At 37.8% G+C, this 21,866-nt stretch overlaps 1 protein-coding gene across 6 annotated transcripts in view; it reads right to left on the reverse strand.

Annotated features, from left to right (window-relative positions):
* LOC119782608 (spermatid perinuclear RNA binding protein) overlaps positions 1-5,100 on the reverse strand; it is a 113,730-nt gene extending 108,630 nt beyond the window's left edge. For 4 of the 6 annotated variants that reach the window (XM_038283630.1, XM_038283626.1, XM_038283628.1 and 1 more), the window contains exon 1: positions 1,933-2,079. The gene's annotated coding sequence lies outside the window, so the exon portion shown is untranslated. Of the gene's footprint in view, positions 1-1,932; positions 2,080-4,984 lie in introns of those variants that run through there. The other 2 variants (XM_038283627.1, XM_038283629.1) reach the window with 1 other exon arrangement.
* Between the last annotated feature and the right edge of the window lie 16,766 nt (positions 5,101-21,866).

Below are 21,866 nucleotides of genomic sequence, written 5' to 3' on the forward strand. Positions count from 1 at the left end.
AACTAGGGTATGTATCCCTGAGTGTGGGTTTGCAGGTCACCTCATGCACATGAAACTGGGTGGAGCAAACAAAAATAACCCAAAGGCAACATGGCCATTAGTCAGTCTGGGCGAACACCAGGGACCAGGACCTGATAAACCAGCACAGACTGCAGGAGCACAGCAGATAGCAGCTCCATTAATTAGCCAGTGAATCAGAACTGTTGCCAGCCACTTACTGTAAACACCACGCAGGAAAGAAGTCATTACACTGAAGCTGGGAGGTTAAAGGAGAAGTTCGGTTTTTTACACTTTAAGCCCATTTTCTGTAGTGTCCAGGATGAAATCGAATGATCGACACCAAAAGTTTGACAATTGCTCCTGTCTCTGCTTTTTGGCTCATTTAGAATCACCCCCTGGCTGCTTTAGAATGGCTAGCATAGAGCATGTCCGATAATGTCCTTAAAACAACCTTAAACGTTCTTTTTTTTAAATATGCTACTCACCGTGTCGTCAGCGCTGTTCAATGACGTTCCAAAAAAAGTTTCGTGAAGAAAAAACGTTCCTGTAGTGTTTTATTTAGCATTTTGTAAATCCCATTGAGTTCTGTAGGAATAGTCAATATTCCGCTGCCACCGGAAACGGAAATGCGGCCTGTTTACACAGTTGTAGTCTTTTCGCTTCACTCTGTGTACTCCGACGTCGAGGTGCTAACGTCTCTGTTAAACACTTTAAAAAACTCTGAAAATGGAATACGAAAGGTGGATTCTTGATTCTCGACGTCGGAGTACACAGAGTGAAGCGAAAAGACTACAACTGTGTAAACAGGCCCCATTTCCGTTTCCGGTGGCAGCGGAATATTGACTATTCCTACAGAACTCAATGGGATTTACAGAATGCTAAATAAAACACTACAGGAACGTTTTTTCTTCACGAAACTTTTTTTGGAACGTCATTGAACAGCGCTGACGACACGGTGAGTAGCATATTTTAAAAAAAGAACGTTTAAGGTTGTTTTAAGGACATTATCGGACATGCTCTATGCTAGCCATTCTAAAGCAGCCAGGGGGTGATTCTAAATGAGCCAAAAAGCAGAGACAGGACCAATTGTCAAAATTTTGGTGTCGATCATTCGATTTCATCCTGGACACTACAGAAAATGGGCTTAAAGTGTAAAAAACCGAACTTCTCCTTTAACGAGTGGATATGGGCTTGTTATGATCTCCCCTTCTCTGTTGTTGGAGGAATTAAAGGAAGTTTAGTTTACAATTACAGCACAGGTGTAGGTATGCAAACAAGCTGGTTCAGCAAGAAATCCGGGCGCAGTTTCATCGTTTCTTCTTTTCAGGCACGCTTAAAAAAAAACAAAAACCCTGCAGTCGCTGCTGCAGCTGCTGCGTGGGGAAATGGTTTAACCTGAGAGCCTCAGGAAATTACTTTTAGTTCCCTAAAGCGGCGCGCTGACAAGATAAAAAAAGAGAACAAAAAGTAGGTGACTGATAACCTTTTTTTTTTTTTTCTTTGCGAGTGCCACCTCAACCCATAGGTCAATAAAATGCCAGGGCAGACTCCATAGACATCTCATTCTATAATGCAGGAAGTGGCCAAACACCTGCAACCAAAACTTATAGTATTATTAATTTAATCACACACACATACACACACACAAAAAAAAATCTTGAAAAAAGCAGTTACAACATCAACGTTAAGGAAAGTTCATATTTTCACTTATTGTTCCTCTTTTTACCTTGGCACAGACACGCGAAAGCAAAAATGTGTATGAAAAAAACATAAATGTTTGTAAATATCCATAGATTTATCAGACATAAACACGATTATAAATCAAATCCCTAATATCCTGCACTTGTTGTAAAATGGAATGTCCGAGGTGAGAAACGCGTGTAAACAGAAATTTAAAATGAAAGAACAGAAAGAAAACACCAGGTAACTTACTGTTAGTAGATAGTTATTTTGAATCCGTCACTGAAACAAAACAGTAAAAAAAATCCAACAGAGGGGAAAAAAGCTCAACCCGAGAAATAACAGAGCAGTCCAGTCCCAACGAGGACAAGTCGGCACTAAGAGCGCCTTGACAACCGGAGCAGCGAAAGCGAGCCAAGATAGTATGGCAAGCCGCTTTAGTATATAATATCGGTCAGCTCGGCTCCACCTCGCGCAAACCACAGGGAGGCGTCGGAGCCGCTCCACTTAAAACAGAAAAAATGTTGGAATTAGAACTATTGCTTTAATTCTTAAAACTTAATTTAAAAAAGAAATAAAGACAAGATAATTGATGTACCAGCCATACAACACAGAGTAACTCAAGGAGTTTTACCAAAAAAGTTACTTAAGAGAGATAAAAAAAAGAAAACATTGACAATCAAAAAATGCTATATATGAAAGGCTTAGATTAAAGTACGAAAACGTGACAAAAATCACACAAAAGATTTATCGAAATTACAAAATTCAAACATGTATGCATATGTATATATGAAATGAAAACATATGGGGCCTTTATTGAAAAACGGCACCAAAAAAGGTTGTTTTCTGTCAAAAATGAAATAAACAAATAACATTGCACCCAGCTTGATATGAAATTGTTTGGAATGTGAACACTTTTTTGTTGCAATCGATCAACATTGCACCTCTTATTTTTTTCTGTTCACACTTATAAACCAGCTTCTTCTTTAGAGATGATGAAAGGTAGAAGTGAGAGAATGCTCGTCCTTGACCAGATCTGACCCTTTTTTTAAGCATCTCTCAGTATTTTTTGCCCATAAATATTTTTGACTCTACTGAATCCACATTATTAGCAGATGTAAAAAAAATGTACCAGTCCTCATGGACTCCATTGTATAACATATAACCTGCTCCAATAGTTTGACCAAAGCAAGGATGTAGAGAATTTTAACTAACTGCTGCGTTTGTAGCCAGCTGGCTAGCTATTTTGTATGGAGTTTTTGAATTACATATACAGTTTAAAACCTCTGAAATGTGATTATTTTCCCCTTCAAAATTAGTTCAGATGAAAGATAAAGTTGCATGAATGAAACAGTTAGGGCTTTTCTTCTACCTATGTGTGGGATTTTATTTTCTAAACGTGGCTTCTTTTTGCCATGTAGCCTGCATGGAAAAAAACAAAAAAAAAAAACAAAAAACAAACAAACAAAGAACATCAGAGAAAGATATTTAAGAAATTCAGAACCAAAGAATTCCCCCTAGTGATACCAGTTGCCCTTAGCATACTTTCTTATTTTTTGGCACATATATTGAAGGCAAATGTTTAACCTGTTTTTCCAACAGTTATTACCCCTAAGCTTTATTATCCTAAATGTAATTAATGCAGCAGTGCAACTAATATCTTTTACTCCATCTCGTAAATATCAGTACTTTTTTTATTTCAAATAAAAACATACATACATAACCTTTATTCTAACCTAAACCCAATTCACATCTTAGTGTCCTTAGACTGTCCCAGCAAGGCAAATAATACTTGGCCACACAACACAAATAAATACCTATTTTTATACAGATATTTTTGGGGCATTAAAAAGATACAAAAATGAATTTAAACATAATTTGCACAACTGTTAAAATGATAATGACAGTGTTTTATTTATATATAGAAATGATAGGGGACACTGGTTAAACACATAAGGTCCATCAGTACATTTGATACTAAATCCTGATTAGAGCAGTGGTTTGATCTTGAGCTGATCTTAGCCTTTAATTATCAATTGCCGAACCAACAAAATCATTGGATAAAAAACTAAAAACTAGTAAAAATGTGTATTTTGCTTATGTTGACTTTTAGAAAACATTTCCAAATATCTTGTAAATCTTGCATTATTATCAGAAAAACTTTGTTGCATTGTATTCTTTAGTCATCAAGTATAACAATAGTTCTCAGTGTTTCTATTATAAATGTAAAATAACTTCAGAAATAAAATATCACTGACTGACTAAAAATATGTCAAAAATTTGAACTTCTAACAGGACGGTTGTTTGATTAATTTCAATTCTGCTTGCCATAACGCCGCCTGCTGTTCTCTCCTGTCTTGCACGAGACAACAGAAAGCAAAAGAGGGAGAATCTCGTTTGAGATGAATGGTGAGATTTGCGCAGGCGCGAGCCAGGCAGACTCATTCCGGTGGAGAGAGGCTGAAAATGGCAAGTGCAAAAAAAAGTGCTGCATTTACTTAATGGGAAACGGATCGATGGGAGGATAACAAGGTGACATGGCGTGAACCACATCTTATATTTGCACCTGTGGAAATCCAGGATTATAGACCACGTGGTAACACGAATGTCAAAAATATGTTCTAAATCTGAAATGAATTTGACAATAATAATTCTTTATGGCTCAATCAACTATGATTTATCATCTATCCAATGATAAATACTAGAATCAGAGCATGTTTATAGCCAATAGCAATTAGTCAATTATTGATGATATTAATGGTACCTCTTTAAAGGAGCAAAACAATGAATCACAAACTGAGCAAATCGTGATTACAAAGCAAAAAAAAGTGGCTCCTCTTTATCAAGCAGAATCATTACTCTCTCCCAGACAGTGTTATAAATAATTTAGCAATAAAAGCTTGCATCTGCCTGCCTGCCAGGCTGCATACAGCAGAAAATAATCCTCTCCGGTGCTCGGCATCGATTAAAGAGGACGTCACCAATTAAAACAAAGCTAGAAACCAAATGAAGTTTAGTCAACAAAAGCCTGCGACGGGTCAGCCCAGATCAACCAGGGATTAAGAGGCTTCTGTCAACTATCAATAGCCAGAGGAGGGGGGGCATGCTGTGGAGCAGGAAGAGGAGGGGGGGTAGTTTCAGTGCAGATCCAGCAACCAGCCGGGGATGCTGATTGTCCTGTCCACGGATCGGATGAGAGAATCAGCCATCCATAAGCGGCGATACATTTAACATCACGTCCCATCGCACAGCTCCTTTATAAGAAAATCCCCGCGAGAGACAGAGAGGAAGAAAAGCAATTTACCTGCGCGCCGCTCAGCCCTGATATCACTTCCCACTCCGTGTTGCTTCCAGGGATGCCGCTCACTCTACAGCTGCTCTCCGCTCAATTTAGAGCCCTGCTTTGTTCACGTGGCCGCGCGCTCTGCTTGTAATTGGCGGAGCGGCGCGTGCCGTCAGCGCCTGGCCCGCACCTGTGCGCTACAGCCATGCAGGTATAGGATGGGATAGCCGATGTGAATCTTTCCAACTTCCTACCAGAGGCGTAGCCAGACATTTTTTATAAGGGGTCCCAGGCAATAACCAATGTAGACTGAGGGGTGGCCGAAAGCGGATAGGCACCAGAACCATCAAGAACCTCAGGGTCAATCTACACTGTTCCAACAGGAAAGAGCACAACATCCATATTTTCTAAATAAAGACAAACTATATTTTTCTACAGCCGTTTGATTACAAATAGATGCACATATTTAAACATCCATGCTCTCTAAATAAAAGGTATAGTGGACCAAATGTCTGGGGCGAACATTTTTTCCATTGTCATTACTTACATACTTTTATTTAAAAAAAAATGCTTTGCATAACATTAATATTACATGTACTAATATCTACATTAAATGGATTTTTAAGTTATTATTAAAGTAGTTATTTATCTATGATTTCACTGAAAACTCATTGATGACTTGCAGAGACACATCGTTTTCAGTCAACCATTCACACCTAAGGAGAATTTACAGAAGCCAATTAACCTAACAGTCATGTTTTTGGACTGTGGGAGGAAGCCGGAGTACCAGGAGAGAACCCACGCATGCTCAGGGAGAACATGCAAACTCCATGTAGAAAGATCCCAGGCCGGGAATTGAGCCCACAACCTTCTTGCCACTGCTCCAAGGAGCAGCCCCAATATTTTATGTACTGTGTCAAACAAATTATCAAGCTCCTTGTTTAATGATTTTTAGCTGATACTTGTTTTTACCTTAATAGTGATTTGTAACTGACTTTGTTTTATATCAATAATTGATTCTATCTTTTGAATTGTGTAAATAAAAGTGTTGTTGAAATCCTAATCTTCTTAAAGAAAGGTCCATTTTGTGAGTAAAAACGACTTGGTGAAAAGACTAATCAAACACTAAATAACTAATAAAAACATTTGGTAAAAAATAAAAATAAAAATAAAAAATTGATTTTGACCTAAACATTAACTGTGTGTCTTTTTCTTGAGCACCAATAAAATAAAATAATTTCTTTGTTATTCAGTGAAGCTACTCTCACTGGATGGAGCAGCCAAACATTTTACTCAAGTTGGAGTATTGATATTTTATAAAGATTACAATTCAATTCAGGTCAATTTATTTATACAGCCCTTATTCACATTACATGCAATCTCAAGGCGTTTTACAATATATAGTCAATTGATTCAAAGTTTTCTATCTAAGGAAAACCAAAATATCACTCAAGTAAAAGTAAAAAGTATAGAGTGTTAATACTCTGATTTTTGCATGCACCAGTCACATATAGATAGATTTGTGGCTGGTGCATGCAAAACTCAACTACCAATTGAATGGTACATATAGATAGATATCTGTCCCTCAAATGTACAGCATTTTTGCCCTTTACAATCGCCAGTGGGTTTGACATGGTAAAAGGAGACACTGAGAAGAACAGTTGTAGAAGCAGAACACTGAACAGATTGGTCCTGATCACAGCATTGATTTCCATCTTGTCGGTTTCAGTTCTGCCAGAATAAAGACAGGTATCCAGACTGTTTAGCTTATACTCCATCTCTCCAATCCACTGATGCCAACCATCTGCCTCTTCCCTGCTTCTTCCTACCCTTTACATCATCGCTCTCCTTTCATCTTCTCCCATGTTTGCATCAATCTATTTGATTCGCTTCCTTCTCTCCATTGGGATTTTCTTCTGGGTAAGCTCATATATGTTCATCCATCACTTCAAAGCGGGAAAAGATAGAGACAACAGCCTGGGAAAGCAGATATAAAGCTCTATACAGATATAAGCTATCATTTTGATCATTTTGACTATTATAGATGGTATGCTTGTGTTTTAATCTGATTTTATCTCATGGATAGGCATGAAGTGGATCTATTTTTCTCCTGCTAAATTAATGAAACAGAGACAAAACAAGGCAAGACTTGGCCAAGTGGTTAGATAAAGCGCTTCTGTTCTGAAAGAGTGTGCAACTAGTCTGTTCAATCTCCCAGACTACTACACATAATTTAACATATGAGCAAAAAGGTTTATTATTTGTCATAACTGACCAGAGTTCAACCTTCAACATGTGTACAGCATTCACTACATTCCCCATAGTGAACTAAAACAAGGCTTAAGGCTTCAACAATAGCCTTCATCTTGCAATTTTTCCACAAAGATTTGATTTGTGGAGTAGAAAACTCGAAACTGCCATGTCTGTTCTCCCATGTGAGCTTGGAATCTCTGCGACTCCTTAAGAGTTATTATGATCCTCTTGGTTGCTTCACTGATCATTGTTCTTCTTGGCATGTCATGGACCACCAAGTGATGTATGTTTATTACTGTTTCATTCTCTCCATTTTGAAATGTTGTAATGGGATAGTCAAACCTTTGATTGTTCATTTAATGTTTTAATGAGTTGCTTTAAATCGAGATAAAAAAAATATATTTCTTTAGAGTGGCCTTTGACTGAACTATAGGCTTGTAGTCCAACCTTCTTTCGTTCGTTCGTTCATTCATTCATTTATTTATAACCAGATTATCGTTTTAATTATACATTTATATTCTTAAGCAATTTAATTATTTGGCTATGTACTTTTCCCTATGGGTTTTCCTATGATGTTTTTTCATGCACAGTGCTTTGATTTGTCTTAATGAATGTGCTATATAAATAAACTTGCTTTTTCCGGTGGCCAGGGGCACTTTTGTAATGTGGCAATTGATTGCATCTTTTCCTGAATTACAGCTGTTTTTACTACTTGCATCATTTTCCCTTTGCATGTGTTTTGTGTGTGAACATCATCTAAATATTTACAGCAGGTATTGTATTTGCCGTTTGGATACACTTTGCTCTGTATTTCTGTGACTGCAGTTTATCATTTGTAACATTTTTCTTTTGCATGTGTTTTGTGTGTTGGTCTCTTGTTTGTGTTTACACAGCCCCATATTTGTATTTGCAGTACTTTTTGAGTTTGCTGTCAATTCATGTATTTGCAGTGCATTTGCATCCACTCGGCCACCATAGCATAAGCTATGAAAAACTTGTTTTGGAAGCAGCTGTTGATAACTTGTTTCTGCTGCATTCCTGCGCTGCTTTGGGCAAAAAAAAACAATGTTAACCATATAAAAAAACATGATTGCCTGTATGGATTGTTGATATTACAATTAACATTTTACATACATAATTTAGGGTCTTTTTGTAAGACATGAACAGATTAAAAATAATATTTGCTAACAGATGTTCCACATCTGTTAGTAGCATGACTGACAGATTATCCCTACCATCTTTGAATGCCATTTTAACCGAGTGCTACCATTATCAGATTTACAATCCCAGGCATTAACCTCAGAAAATACAGTCCATATTAACATGTACACAGATATCAGACATAAAGAAAAATGAGCAGCCTAATACAAATAAACCAGTATAAGGTTGTTGTTTTTTTTGTTGTTTCTTTATCTCACAGAGAAAGGCCATATTGCAATACAGCTCACAAACCAGCTTTGCTTACCTCAACACATGCCCAGTTTAACACATGCACACCAATGTACCATGCACACAGAGTCTTTCTTTTACCCACCAAGGTTACAGAAAGCAGTCAATGGTGCAAGAGTATTTTTAGATTTCATGTGGGTTGCAGATGCTGCTGAACTCAACTAGCTGATAAAGATCAGAAAGTAATAAAAAACATTTTTTTTTCCTGGGACATTTAACTCCATATCTGCTTGTTCAGATTTGCCTGTTAATGTTTTCTCTAATGTAAAGAGCTGTTTTGGGTGGTTACAAATGTCCCCTGTATATAAAAATGACTCTTTAGAAACGTCACTATTTGTTTTCTGTTGTGTTCTTTCACATCATCAACCTAATTCGTATATAAGACCCAGAAAAAAAAATCACTTTAATCTTCTAACTTTATTCACTAAAGGAAAAAAAAGCTTTTTAAAAGTAATATTACTTCATGTGAAATAAGGTGTCCCCAATTTTACATAATGAATTTGAATATATTAATTTTTATTTCAATATCACGATAAACTGAATGCCTTAGTTTCACTTGAACTGTAGAACTAAAAAATTTATTTAAAGAGAACATAACACTATAATAGGCTGAATTACCTGAAGGAGAAATACATCACTGTCAATTTCACTATTCATTAAACTGAAGTATTTGGATGACTATACAAAGCTGGACTTGTTATTCAAAAATAAGTAAAATGTGTAACTATGGTAAACTCTTCTAAGGGTGGCTGGCCTATGGGAATTAAGAACATATAAATGAGTCCTCCAGGTTTTCACAAAGAAACCCAGTACAAACTTTAATTTCTGCACGATCCCATACTGTAAGTAGTCATTGTGATTTGGCAATACAAGTAAGACTAGACAGGGGGAAAAGAAAAGAAAGCATCAAGGTCAAAACAGCTGCTCCAATAAGTAAGTGAATCTCTAATTGTACAGGTCAAAAAAACAAAACATTTTGATAACTCCAAGTCTATTTAGGAAAATATTTCCATGGTGGAAGGAATGCATCCCATTTATACTGCGTAACACCAATTCAATTCATTTCAGTTTATTTATATAGCGCCAATTTACAACACATGTCATCTCAAGGCACTTTACAGTTCAACCAGATCATACAGTAAAATTGATTCAAAGTTTTCTATCCAAGGAAAACGAGTTGATTGCATCGATTCATTGACTTGAATGCAATCCCTCAAACTAAGCATGCTTGTAGCGACAGTGGAGAGAAAAAAACTCCCTTTTAACAGGAAGAAACCTCCAGCAGGACCAGGCTCAGTGTGAGCGGCCATCTGCCGAGGCCGCACCAACAGCATTTCAGACAAATAACATACCAACATTCAAACATGTGGGTTTCATGTACAGGTCACAGATTCTGCATCACAGTGATAACTCCAAACCAAAAAGAACTCAACTCGAAAAATGTTTTTCTACTGCAGTTTTGCACCATATATATTTGTCTTTGCAATACTCTGAACTTCCATGTCAATGCGTTTTGCACCATGTTTTCTCCCATGCTGTTTACATTCGATCACTGCTGCGCTTTATGAAATGGAAATGTTCAATTCGCAGCTAAGCTGTTGCTCATTCACAGTCTGAAAGCTGTACAAAACTAAAGTTCGTTCATAATAACATTCTGTAACTGATAACACCACAACAAAGTAATCTCTACCAAATAATTGTGAAAGAGAAGATCCCACTATCATTTTGTGATCCCCCCAAGGAATTCATGTAAACAAAATAAAAAAATTGGGGTAGAATCGTCAAAACCTGACCTGAAACACAGTTAAGATTTAGTGACATCACATTAGACAGGAAATTTTCAATATCCTGCAAAAAAAAAAAAAAAAAAGTATATGAATGCCTGAAAGCAATTAGTGTGGCCAAGGGTAGCTAGGGTTTGGGAGGGAAACACATTTTTTGATGTAGGGCCAGGTTTGCTTACAAAAATTGTAAGCATTTTGTATTTATAAAATTGCATTTTGTATTTACTTAGATTGTCCTCTATGTTCACGTTTTAGGACAACAAAAAATGCACTGAACATAATTAGAACTGGAAGCAAATGCTTTTTCAAAGAATTGTATGTATTTTATTTCAAATCCTTGTTTTTAATTGGTCCTCGCAGTTTAGATGCTGAGATTGCCTGCTGGCTATTGGCATTGAGGCTCTGGTTTTTCCCTTTAAATCATTTTTGGCCTGAATTAAAAGCACACTGGGTTTTTTAGAGCACCATTGGGTAATTATAATTGAATGTAAGAATCCTGACATAGTTGCACCTCCAACCACAAATTATTTGCAGAAAACCTTCCATGAAGCATGCATATAAATCTGAAACATATTTCTGTCACTGCTATATTTTGCATCATAAATGGGTGCTTCTTGCTCACAAGCTTGAGTGATCTGTGCTTGTTCTTTTATCCAGACTGAAGGATAAACCATGGTTTTTGGAGTCAGGGGTGGAGAGTTACCATCTCTGAGAACAAAAGGTAAAGAGTAGAGAACAGACCAACGTTCCGCCCTTCTGTTTCCCTCTATTCCAACCTTTATTCATCATCTTTTCATCCCCCACCACGCACCAACACAAACGCCTGCCATCTGACACCCCCTTCCAAGGAGCTGCTAAAGAGCCGTCTTCTAAAAAAAAGCACACCACACACACATATGAGCTGCGGATATACGGGAAGATCATGTCTCATGCTCTCCATCTAAAGTGGGGAAACAGGCCAAATGGCACAGAGAGAAACAGACGGAAGGGCAGACGAACAGACACTATTTCCCAGTGCTAATCAGGCCGTTGTTCACATCACAACAGAATGCAGGATGATGGAGAGGGACTTCCTGTTGGTGGATTGTGCTGTAGAGGTCGCAGCACGAGCGCATCAACCGTTGGTCATTTGGTATGATGCCACCTGGCTGCGCCACCACAAGCAGGACCCTGGGATTTGTGTGTGCGTGAGGAGCCTTGCTGGGTCGGGCCGAGCTCGGACGAGCAGCAGATGGCGGAGTCAGCGAGGGTCGAACATAGGCGCAAGGTGGTTTCACACACATCGATGCACACCGACTGCTCTGCCTGTGGTCACACAGTCAGAGCTGCCAAGATGAGTTCAACAAATGCTAATCTGACAATCAAAAAACCAAAAGTTTGTTACTGCAAATGAAGGAGCACATTTAATCTACAGCTGAGAGTCTTATGTCTCTACTAGCTTTTAAAAAAATTATAGTTCAATAGAGTTTTACTGTAACTCATGGCTCAAGTGTAATATTTTTTGTATTATTTGTGTCTTTGAGGACCAGCTTTCAAATCTTATATAGAGTGATATGTATTTTTTTATTATTTCATATAACTGTCTCTTGCATGCCTTGTGGTAAACTGGGCTACTTGTGGCATTTATTTTTGAAATGACTTTCCTTTGCCTTCTCTTCCGTTCTCTAATATCTGTCCTACTGACAACAGTCAATGTTATTTCCCAATCAAATGGCTCCTTTGGCAATTTTTACATAGAATTCTATAATTTTAGGATTAACCAATTGTACTGGGCAGTTATATAGATTTCCGCTAGTAAAAACATTTAAAACCATGTATACTTTTCTTTCCTGTTTCACAAGATACAATATGCTGTGACGTTTGTGCAAAAAAGAAAGAAAAAAACCTCTCTGTATAACTATAAACTGACACTGTACTGACTCCCTAAAATTAATTCTAAATGCAGTCGTTAATGTTAAACATGACCCAAATATGAATAAACTGCACAGAGCAAGCCAACATGTGTGCTTTTGTAGCAGGATGGCTGTGCAGCTGTCTCTGGAGTGAAGGACATCTCTATTGTTGGAGTGTGATGGATGGGCTTCAGCAGTGGACTATAGATTGGGAAGAGGATGTCCCCAGCCCACACCGTGCATCTTTATTATGGCAGTCAACAAAAAAATATGTTTTAGAGAAGCTCTGTGAACAACAAGGTGAGGACAAAAGCTGTCAAATTAGTATCATGCCAAATGAACAGATGATGACACGACGCCTCCACAATACAGGTATTGTGTAAAGAAGATTGATTTCCTTTGAGAGCTGGGAATTGTTTACTTTGGACTTACTGTCTATTGTTTAGCCTCAGATCAGGGACTGCAAAGTATTTTCACACAAAAAAAAATGAAATTCTGGTCACTTCTATGATGAATTATTGTTATTATTATTGTTATATTAAGGACCTATCTGCAATATCCCTAAAACTAAATGCATTTAATTAATCCTTTCCCATAAACTATATCTTTCAGATAAAGAAATAAGTTCATTTTATTTCTTATCAATGTTCACTCAGCACCACACCTGGACAGTAAAAATTTTGCATAAATTGCAAATTTATTTAAAAAAGAAAAACTGATATATCACATCGTCACAAGTATTCAGACCCTTGGCTTAGTATTGAGCACTCCTTTTGAGCGGGTACAGCCATGAGTCTTCTTGGGAATGATGCAACAAGTTTTTCAATCTTGGATTTGAGGATCCTCTGCCATTCTGCCTTGCAGATCCTCTCCTTTTCTGGCTATTAGGTTGGATGGTAAGCGTTGGTGGACCACCATTTTCAGGTCTCTCCAGAGATGCTCAGTTGGGTTTAGGTCAGGGCCAGTCTGAAGTCCTGAGGACTCTGGAAGAGGTTTTCTTCCAGGATATCCCGATGCTTGGACACATTCATCTTTCCTTCAATTGCAATCATTTGTCCAGTCCCTGCAGCTGAAAAACACCCCCATAGCACCCGTCATGTTTCAATATTGGGATTGTATTTGGCAGGTGATGAGCAGTACCTGTTTTTTCCTCAAATGCCATTTAGAATTAACACTAAAAAGTTCATCTTGGTCTAATCAGACCAGGGAATCTTCTTTCTCATAGTCTGGGAGTCCTTGATGTCTTGCACTGAGACAAGGCTTCCGTCGGGCAACTCTGCCATAAAGCCCTGGCTGGTGGAGAGCTGCAGTGATAGTTGACTTTGTGGAACTTTCTCCCATCACCCTATTGCATCCTTGGGTTCTTCTTTACCCCTCACACCAAGGCTCTTATCCCATGATAGCTCAGTTGTGCTGGACAGCCAGGTCTAGAAAGAGTTCTGGTCTTCCCAAACTTATTCAGTTAAAGGATAATGGAGACCACTGTGCTCTAAGTAACCTTGAGTGCTGCAGAAATTCTTTTGTAACCTTGGCCAGATCTGTGCTTTGCCACAATTCTGTCTCTAAGCTCCTTGGGCAGTTCCTCCGACCTCAGGATTCTCGTTTGCTCTGACATGCACTGTGAGCTGAAAGTTCTTATGTATATGTATATATATATATATATATATATATATATATATATATATATATATATATATATATATATATATATATATATATATATATATATATATATACAGGTGAGTGCCTTTCCTAATCAAGTCCAATCAGTTTAATTAAACACAGCTGGACTCCATTGAAGGGGTAAAACCATCTCAAGGAAGATCAGAAGCAATGTACAGCATGTGAGTTAAATGTGAGTCTCACAGTAAAGGCCCTGATTACTTATGATTTGATATTTTATTATTTAAGAAATTTGCAAATATTTCTACCTTTCTGTTTTTATCTGTCAAGATGGGGTGCTGAGTACAGATTAATGATAAATAAAATTATCTTTATTGATTTTAGCAAATGGCTGCAATGAAACAAAGAGTGAAAAAATATAAAGGGGTCTGAATACTTTCCGCACTCACTGTAAATTGGTTTGGGGTTGAACATTTTATAGTGGTCTTTGACTTAAAAATCAGCTCTAAACCACCCCATTTAATAATGAACAATCATGTTTATTGAGAATATCTGTAAGATGACCAGCTGAAGCTGATTGTCAGGTATGCTCATTCCAAGGCCCATACACTTATCTGAAGAAAAAAAGAAAAGTAGAGGAGTTTTGAAGATGTGATGCTATTACTGAGGTAGTTGAATTATGAATTAATAATATATCCTTTGATGATAGAGCAATAGTGCCTTAGGGAACATGACCTTCAATGTGGTTGTGATTCGGTTTCCGTAGAGGTTGCATGAGTTTGCTGTTAGGTGATTATTGTGTTATCGTGTTTATAGTTAGGGAAAATGTGGAAAGTGCAGAGACGTGTAAGTTAAAGCAGATTGAGGATAATCCACAGACCAGTGGAGGACTCTTAATTTGTGTGGAGCGATGTCAAACTGAACATTTGGTTCAAACCAGGAATGAGTCAGAAGATCAAGAAGATGCACTAAAGGAGAGTCAAGACAACTATAAGCTAAGCAGTTAAGCAAACCTACAGGGCAATCAATGTCTGCCAGTACCATTCAGTGGTACATTGATTGTCTGCCAGTCGCTCACTAGTCTCCTTATGCCACTGCATAATGGTTCAGTTGAGCTTCAAGGAGACTGAAGACAGTGTGAAAGGTGAAGTTGGGGACACAGAGACCACAGAACAAAGCAACTCAAACCATCCTTGGATCATGACAGAAAGTTGTTGGGACTGATCAAGTTGCCCTAATAAAAGTTGACCTTCAATGTACAATATTTTTATAAGCTGCATTTGGACAGGAATGTGGCCTAAAAAGTCCAAAATTCTCAGATTGTTATGCTCAACACTGATCAAATTTAATTGAGATGACAAAGGAAAAGATGAATTTGTTACCCACATGAATACATTTTAAATGTAAAAAAAATCAAAGGTTAATAGTCATTGCATGAAGACAAACTGACATCTACATTTAAGTGAAAACCTAAGTTAAACAAATCGAATTTATAAAAATGTGTTAGTGATTACGTTTTTATTGAAAAATCTACTTAAAATTCCATTTCATACCGTTTACAAATTAAAATTGTTTGTTTAGCAGGCTGACGCCTCAGTAGTTCTCTACATATGCATCTATAAGCCTGGCCTATTTTCCTGAAATCACTTCGGGTTGGAAGTTCTCGCACTGTTCGGTGGATGTGACGTCAAGCTCATCAATGTTAAATACATCTAACCAAGCCTAGCAAACAATCAAAGTATTATATTCAATATGGATTTTGTGGATACTCAGAAGCAACCAGCGTCCATAAGGTGAAAAAAGTTTACAGCTTTAAAGGGATAGTTCGGGATTTTTGACATGAATCTGTATGGCATCCCCATCACCAGTGTCATGCAATCACACTGACTTACCCCTGGCAGCATCCTGTGAGCAGAGTTCTCGTCCAGCTTTGGTCAAGCCGAAAGTAGTCCGGCAGGTTTGCTAGACCCAGCGAAATAAAACGTTTCTCTTCCCAAAACATTATGTGTTCAAAAGAGTGATATTTTTGCATCCCAAAAACATTGTAGTGGAAAAAGTCACACGTCGTTATCACTTGGTCCTATTTTCTCTCTGTTCGTATCAGTGCGCGCCGTCATTCTGACAGCGAGCTCAACTTTGAGGAGGGCAGGGAAGTCGCTGTTGTTTGTGATGCAGACAGCAGCTGCTGCAACTCCGACATCCTCATCAATGGAAAGGTTCTGTATCTCGGGCATTACTAAATCCCACTCATGGCAACAGTAGCATCCACCTCTGTCTGCATTAATTCGCACTTGAAACAAGTGCACCATGATTTGTCGGCCACCCAGGATATCGCAGCTCCAGCTGAGGCTCCTGCGGCTCCGGCTTCAGCTTCCATCACTTCTCTGTCCACCCTCTCTCTTTCTGCCCGATCTAACTCCATTTGTCGAAGTTCATCGTCAGTGTACTCGGGTTCATAAAGATATCCCTTTGGCTCTAAGTGGAAGTCGATGTTTTCCTCGTCGCTCTCATAGTCAGACATCTTCCCCAGTAGTAAACAATCGCGAATCAAACAGGTAGGCCCTTAACCTGACAACAGCCAGATGCATGCCTCGCTCCGCCCAGCTAGGAGCTAGGCGGAGCGAGGCATGCATCTGGCTGTTGTCAGGTTAGTAGGCCCTAGCTGTCAGGTCATGGTGTCGCGCGCACTGATACGAACAGAGAGAAAATAGGACCAAGTGATAACGACGTGTGACTTTTTCCACTACAATGTTTTTGGGATGCAAAAATATCACTCTTTTGAACACATAATGTTTTGGGAAGAGAAACGTTTTATTTCGCTGGGTCTAGCAAACCTGCCGGACTACTTTCGGCTTGACCAAAGCTGAACGAGAACTCTGCTCACAGGATGCTGCCAGGGGTAAGTCAGTGTGATTGCATGACACTGTTGATGGGGATGCCATACAGATTCATGTCAAAAATCCCGAACTATCCCTTTAAAAACGAGCAGAAGAATTCTACAATTCTGTGATTTGGCCAAAAGTGGCAGTATGGTTGGAAAATTGAATCCCTCTTTAAGGCTAGCTTTGTACTAGAAGTATGGACTACAATTTTTTTTACATTAAAAAACATTCTTAAAGTAAAATGAATGTAAAAGCTTAAACACTCCAAAAAATATGTATGTTTTTCAAAATCCTGTGTTTTAGTTCTAACCCAGACAAAGGTCTTCTTTCAGTTTTCGCAGAACATAAAGAAAACAAAAAAGAAAATTATGACAATCACAAAATCATATTCATTAGTCCTAACTAGAAACTAGCCAGTTATAACCACCTCTAAGTGTTACAGAATCGTATCATACTGTAAAATTTTCATGCAAGCATAATTTTATTTTCCTTTAATTTTCAATCATCATTATTATTATTTTATTATTATTTTAATTCAATTTCAAATAGCCTGATTTTAAAATGAAAAAAAAACATTTTTTTCTACAACAGCCCTAGTGATACTGTCATGATCGGTTTAACGAATTTGACCCATATGCAGAGAAACCACTCAGAGAACACAGAGAAAAGTTAAACAGGTTTATTTGGTGTAAAGAGGACAGGGGTTGGATCTGGAACTCAGTGAACTGGTGAACCGGAAGTTTGAGGGGGCTCTTGTCAATCCTTGAATCCAGTCTGTGTGGGGTTATCCAGAGAATATGGAACTCGTTGGAGAGCGGACAGGTAGACATACGTTGGACCCGGAGGAGTCCAACATATGTCTACCTGGTATCCAGTTACACAGGAAAGCTTCACAAAACTGGCAAACACTCTCGCGTCAAGGTAGTGACAGCCCACTGCTGAAGTACTCCTCCAGTAATGGTCCAATGAGCCGCAGGTGTGCAAGGAGGCCTAACGATGACAGGGCCACCACCTAGTGGTGGAGAAGGAAACACACAAACAGACCACACAAACTGGATTCCTAACAGATACAGTATATTTGCAATGTGTGAATATCTGTCTTCAGTCACAGATGACGGTGAGACCAAGCTGTTCTGTTACTTCCCAAAATTTTTGGCTAAAAGAGACATGAGCTTGGATCGTTGTGCCCATATGGCTTTAAACTGCATTGAGGACTGTTCTGAGCACCTTTCCACAAACATATGCTACCCTGTGTTGTTATTTTGTAATCCTGTGCTGTTATTTTGTAAGCTGATGTAATAATGTGATTTTTCGTTCCACTAAAGATTCCAGACCTGCTCAAGGTGAGTGTGTCAACAGCGCTCTACAAAATGCATAATTTCACAACTAAAGTATCACAGTTTTGTGGTGTAAAAAAATTTTTTTTAATCATTAGTATGAACTATTATTTTTCTAAGATTTTCATCTGAAGAAACTCTATAAAAAAAAATTAAAACTAGTTTTAAAGCTATTTAATATCAAACAAATACAATACAACATGCAGTTTTTAAATCACGTTTCTATGTGTTATTAGAAAGCAGTTCCAAACCAAACTGTCCTTGTGTACCAAGGATACTTATTAAGATCTTATTACCTATTAACTAATGCTTATTACAAGGACCTTAATATAAAGCGTTACCCATAAGGGTACACAATTTCAAAAACGCCACAATTCAACCGTCCAAGAGTTTTTGATACTGGCATTTCAGGGATGTTTGTCCTACTTTTCTGCCTATAACTGGTATAATTTAGCAATGTAAGGATATTTTTGACCATAAAAAGCCCATTAAAGGCTATGCCATTTATTATTGTTATGACTATGATTAGGACATTCGAAAAAAATCATGCATCATCATAATTTTCTATGAGCCATGCAAGGTGGATTTGCGAGTGTGCTTCAGATCATTGCCTGCTGTATAACCGAAGCATGTTTCAACTTACTGTAATATCACAAACTGATGGCGGGCCAAAGTTGCACAAAGTCTGTGGATGAATATAAAGTTGTTTGCTCAATACAGCAGCTGTGGCTGTATTGTGGCCTCTGAAATTAAAAATTGATTTATTATCTGAACTGTACTGGATAAAATGTGCAGCTGGTGCTTTTACATTCACAGTGCTGTGTCTAAAATCGAGTTTTTGTATTTTGACCTTTAAAACTAAAGATCTAACAGAAGATTTTAAAAGGTTGAATTATAACCAATGGATATATTCGGTAACAAAGGGATTTTAGACTTTTTTAAGATTCATTTTGTGCCAACTTGCATTGCACTGAGTTGAACATTAGAAGTTAAATTGGTATTTGATGATAGAAGAAAATTCCCAGAAATAATGTGAATCCACAAGTTAGACTCTTAATCTTGCAACCTAATGAGTCCAAGTCTGAAGGCAGTTTAAAGTTCTTCACACACAAGTTTCTTCATTGCATAGATAATGGCCCCAAAGCTTTCTGTTGTTACATGAAGTGTCTGGCATTAAATGCAAGGCTGATAGTAGGAATACAATGCCGTCCTTTCCCACTTAGTTTTAGATTTGTTATCTCCATAGGAATACAACAATTTAAAAATTCCTCACAGTGATATAGGACATGTCATACAAACAGGAGGCAGCCAGGTTCATGGTATGGAGAAATGCCATAAAGAGATTAAAAAAAATACTAACTTGCAAATAAAAACAGAAGCAGCCCTGTGGACCATGGTATACAACAAGGGTAGCAAGCAGGTATAAAACAGGAGAATCTGGAAATGATTTACTGCACTGATGAGCATAAATAATGAAGACCATGATTACAGTAGGGAAGGGAAACTTGTCAGCTATTAGACTGATAGAAAACAGGGATTTATATGTAACTAAGTTTTCTCATCTTGATCAAAATATTTATTTTATACTGAGAGGCTTACAAGTTTAATCAAATCCAGTCACAACAACTTTCAAGAGCACATCTCTAAACAAACACAGGCATGGAGGAAGAGATGCTGAGTTTCGAAGTAGACAAACATAGTTCATACGAACCATGTCTGATCTTAGTTACCCCTGTCACAAAAATCAACAACAAAAAGAACATTTGGGCAGAAACTGCACATGATGATAGGGATTTTTTTAATATGTCATATTGAATTAAGCGTTCATTTTTGCATGTTTTGCTCCTATGAATTTAATAATCATATCGTGCATGCTCTCCTTGAGCTCCGTGGATAAGTCAGAGCGGAGCAAGTCTAGAGGAACAGTGGAGGCTGTAGGCTTTGCTTTGTTTAGGCCGTGTGGAACAGAGCATGGCGGTTATGGAGGATGTGGGATTTTGAGGTAAGTATGACAGTCACCAAAATACAAAATATTATCTTCTTTAGAAAAAAAATCTAATCTAAAAACCACAGATTGATACACCACATTAAACCAAAGTCCTACACACCGTAAATACAGAATATATGAACACCAATAATGTTTATAGCATTAAAGCTTATCATTCACATGTTGTTTTTGATCTGTCAGCTAAACATTGTGTCACTTACTACAATCATAAACATATTTCTAAATAATAACTACCGGTATGTAAAGTTAAATGTAAGAATTAAACCATTCCTGTAATGGCTATGCAGGTGGGAACATGGCAATTCACTGACACATGTAACATTTTTGCTTTCAAAGGTCAGGAAGTTGCAGAAAGGGAAAGGCAGATAGGAACTGGAGATAGATGGGCTCATAATCAGACAGTTTTATGCAGATACAGCCAGGAAAAAGAGTGGAGATCAGAACCAGACTTGGTCCAGTATTGAAGACAGAACCAGAATTGGCTTGGAGTTCCAGAGGGGATAACCCTTGGCTTGAATCTGCAAAGAAGATCTGATGAGGCTTGAAGCATCACAAGATCAGAAGTGGCTTAACACAGCACAGGATAGAGGCTGATTTATACTTAAAAACTAGATCGTCTGCGTAGGTGTCGCAGTGAACAAAAAGACGTCCCCGCCCCCACCGCAGAAACTCCGCTGCACCTTTCCAAAATTGTAGCTGACCGCAGACAGTGACGCAGACAGGAGGCCGGCTTGTTTTGTTTTTTGACCAAATTCTTTGTTTCTGTACCCAAACTTGGCCAAAAAGATTATTTTGAATTAGAGGAAATTTTTACAAAAATCTGCAATTCTAGTGTTTTAATTTATTGTTTATTTTATTTTCAAAACCAGATATTTGCTAATGAGACAAAAGAAAAGCTGCTATTATATGCATATCTTTGTACTCACATAGACAAAGGATTTCAGAGGTCAAACAGAACAGAGGTAAAATGAGCAGACTATTGGCATGATGATGCATGCAAAAGGCTGAAACCAGCTATTCATGCTGTAATAGCTGGTGTATCAGGCTTTTATTAACCAGCCTGAAGAGTCAGAGGCCTAATCTCCACCCTCAGGCCCTCATCACTAAACGAGATTGACTTCACTGATGTCACAGCTGTAGAACCTGATGGCGGGTTCACAAGGGCTTAGATGGTATAAAAAGAAGGAATGAGACAGCACAAGGAGCTTTGAAGCTTCATCTATCAAATAAGGAAAAGGGTTTTCATTCTGACTCTGCTTTTATGCCTTAGAAGCAGAACGCACTCATAAGTAAAGGAGACCTCTATTATTAGAAAAGTTTTACAAAAGAAATGTGAAACATGTCAACAGTCTCTTTAGTTTGTTACATTAAAGGGAGGTTTGATGTAAAAAAAAAAAAAACAATTACAGTCTAGCAAAAGTACTCAGACTTTTTTTATTCTTTCATATTACAGCTACAAGCCAATTTCATTTTGGAGAATTTTATGTGTTAGAATACTAGGGAGTAATCTATAACTGCAAAGTATTAGAGAAGTCTCTTGTTTGTGATTAATTGAAAGAGTTCCTCCATTCAAATGAGATCCTTTCTAAATATCAGGTTTCAGAAAAAAAAACAGCTAAAAAAACTGCTACTATGAAGGTGATAAATAATATCATTGTAGCACTTGATAAAAAAA

This window comes from Cyprinodon tularosa, unplaced genomic scaffold (genome assembly GCF_016077235.1).
Source record: "Cyprinodon tularosa strain WSP-4 unplaced genomic scaffold, ASM1607723v1 ctg196, whole genome shotgun sequence".
NCBI classification, from domain to species: domain Eukaryota; kingdom Metazoa; phylum Chordata; class Actinopteri; order Cyprinodontiformes; family Cyprinodontidae; genus Cyprinodon; species Cyprinodon tularosa.